The sequence below is a fragment of the Solanum pennellii genome, chromosome 3 (assembly GCF_001406875.1).
Source record: "Solanum pennellii chromosome 3, SPENNV200".
Taxonomy (NCBI): domain Eukaryota; kingdom Viridiplantae; phylum Streptophyta; class Magnoliopsida; order Solanales; family Solanaceae; genus Solanum; species Solanum pennellii.
In genome coordinates, this window is record NC_028639.1 from 9,350,391 (window position 1) to 9,353,484 (window position 3,094).

General features: G+C 34.6%; 1 long non-coding RNA gene across 1 annotated transcript; it reads right to left on the reverse strand.

Moving 5' to 3' along the window:
* Nucleotides 1-425: 425 nt before the first annotated feature.
* Nucleotides 426-2,828, reverse strand: LOC107013890. The gene is made up of 3 exons (XR_001456161.2): nt 2,521-2,828; nt 736-1,017; nt 426-651 (listed from the first exon to the last, which is right to left on the reverse strand). It is a non-coding gene; the product is annotated as an uncharacterized LOC107013890 (long non-coding RNA).
* Between the last annotated feature and the right edge of the window lie 266 nt (nt 2,829-3,094).

Sequence of the window (3,094 nt, forward strand, 5' to 3'; positions counted from 1 at the left end):
AAAGGAGAGATCTCATAAGGTCTCTTTTCTGCATTTACTTTTAGCGACCTCGTGAGGTCTCCATAATGAAATTTACGGAAAATATAATGCAGAAAAGAGACCTCATGAGGTCTCTTTTCTGCATTTATAAAATCGAAAATGTTAAATAGAGACCTCATGAGGTCTCTATTATGAAATATCTGGAAAAATTAATGCAAAAAAGAGACCTCATGAGGTCTCTATCATGAAATATCTGGAAAATTAATGCAAAAAAGAGACCTCATGAGGTCTATTTTTCTGGAAAAAAACTGGCAGAAAATTATTATTTCTGCGGCTTCTCATCACCTGTCATTTTAATTCAGTACCCAAATCAAACTCAAAGAGCTTCAAAAACTCAATTGAAGCAATACATTTACTAAATATTCCCTTATCAACTCAATTGCAACTCACTTCAACATAATTATATATTAAACAAAAACCATGATATCCATAAGTTATATAATACATTCCAACGTTATCATGTATTCACAAAACAAATAATTCCCATCACAAAATTATAAAGTAAACAAAATAATCCATAAGTTAACTATCACAAGTCTAAACTTCACTAATGTGGTAGTGTGTTGCCTTAAATGCCTCAGCTTGAGTTATCGGTCTTCCTAGTTCCTTTTCCTACATAAAATAATAAAGTTATAATCAAGAGTAATTAAATATTAATACATAAAATATATAAACACAAAGAAAAATGATACACACCAATTTCCTCCTCACACTTCCTTGACTTTGTGCCCCACTTGTGTGTAGAGAACCACCCTTAGTAGATGATCTTGCCTTTTTACCGATCTCACTCATCTGCTTAAATCTTGGATCATATTTCCAATGCACGAGTAATTTTGCCCAATCCTCCGGTTGAACCCAGCTAGGTTTGTTATTATCTCTACGAGCTTTATTAAACAAACTAGCAAGAGTATGCGTAGCTTTCTTGTGAAAGTTTGCACAAATTTTGGCCTCATGTTCCGAACGCCAAGCACATTTTTTCTACAATCAAAGCATAAATTATTTTATTTGATAAGTATTAATGAAGACAAGTATTTTATTTGATAAGTATTATTTTTTTTTTTGCTGAATTGCTGTCTTTCTTATTCAAACTTTTCACAAGTCAACATACAGGTAAAAATGCCTCTTAAATGAAAAATCTAAAATCAGAAAATCTTCTTCCACCATCAAAAACTTATGGTGCCAGCGCTATTCAGAAATATGAATGCACCTGCGATTATAGTGACAGAAAGTCAAGGCATGACTCCTCAAGATGCATCAAAGTCAAACCTAAACAAAGAGATCATCAGGAAGAACCAAATATTCCTTGCAATTACAAAAAAGAAAAAGGAAAAAGACAATTGCACCAAGAAGTTTGGACATTGCAACAGAAGAAACAAAAAAGTGGTGCATGATGCAGGTTAAGATCAAGTTCTATACTTCCAAGCATAACAAATAAACAAAGCTTTCAACCATCAATACAACCTCCCCAAATAAGATGACGACCCCTCACAAATTTTCGATATTCATGTTCTAATACCACATTCATAATGACATGGTAGACACTACAACTTTATAAATCCAGGAGACATGAATTAGGAATAAACATGCTTCCAACGCTTCCAAGGGAAATGCGGTATATTACTTCTTTTATATCAGTAGATGTAATGAAACATATATACCCAGTCCTTCAAGAATACCAACAGCTTTCAGTAGGGAAAAGATTTCCCCGACTAAGTGGAACTAGAATGTACTTTGCCCAAATGCACCACAGTTTAGTATGACCTCCTCCCTAAAATAGAATTTGGTTTGTTTAGCTCCAAATTAAGAGAAAATTTTGACTAGATCATTATACGAGTCACATGGAGATGTGTCTAATTGATAGGTTGAATATGGGAGGAAAAGAGCACTTCATTAAAGGATTGTCATATTAAACTTAAGATGCTTAAAAGAAAGTTATTAAATTTGAACTTGGAGGAAAAATTATCATTTAAAAGGAAGTTTGCTTGTCACAACGACAAGTACTTAATTAAGAAAAACTTGATCCTTTTACCGCCAAAGTACTTAAAGCCTCCTAACTGAAAAACTTCAAAAGCATGCTTTGCAGAGCGGGAAGGAGAAGTACAACATAATACTAGTCATCTACCATTGCATTCCATAAGTCTAAACCCTTGCTTGACTCATTTTAAGATTCAACACAAAACATGAATCTAAGGTTCAAATCTGTCAAAAATTAGCTTAACTCATATTCTAATATCATCAATTCATGCTCGATTCCTCATTTTATTTGATAAGTATTAATGAAGACAAGTATTTTTCTGATTTTCAGCAATTGATGAACCATCCGAAACTAAACTTGTAACACACAAAGATTGAACCATTTTGTTTCTTCGTCCCTTCAACAACCAAGAAAATCCCAATCCCACTTGTCTTTCTACCCTCAAGAAAAATGTTAACACTAGAACTAACTTATTTTCAAAGAATTAATTTGTTCAAAAAATTTACCTGGAGTCAAAGGGGAACGCTGCTGCTGAGGCGACTGCAAATGGCGGAGATGGAGGCGGCGCGACCTCCACCTGCTGAAGCACGACTGCAAATGGCGGAGAGCTGGCGGCGGATAGAGGAGACGGAGAAGACGACGGCGGAGAGGAACGATGAGAGAGAGAGGGACGATACAGAGAGAGAGGGTCGACGAGAAAGAGAGACGATACAGAGAGAGGGTCGACGAGGTCGACGAGAAAGAGAGAGAGGCGGTCAACGAAAAATTAAGAGAGAGGGAAGAAAGAGAGCTATTTTAATTTTGGCTAGGTTTTTTGTTTTGTTTAAGAGACCTCATGAGGTCTCTAATTTTTTAACTATTCAATTAAATTAAATTATTATTTTTAATTTAACAAGTGTAGACCTCATGAGGTCTCTACTTGTTAAATTAAAAATAATAATTTAATATAATTTAATAGTTAAAAAATTAGAGACCTCATGAGGTCTCTTATTATTGACCTATTTCTGAGGTCTCCATTTCTAGATCTCTTTTTGGCCTTTTTTTAGTAGTGATTCCACAATCCTAAACACGCGTACTGAA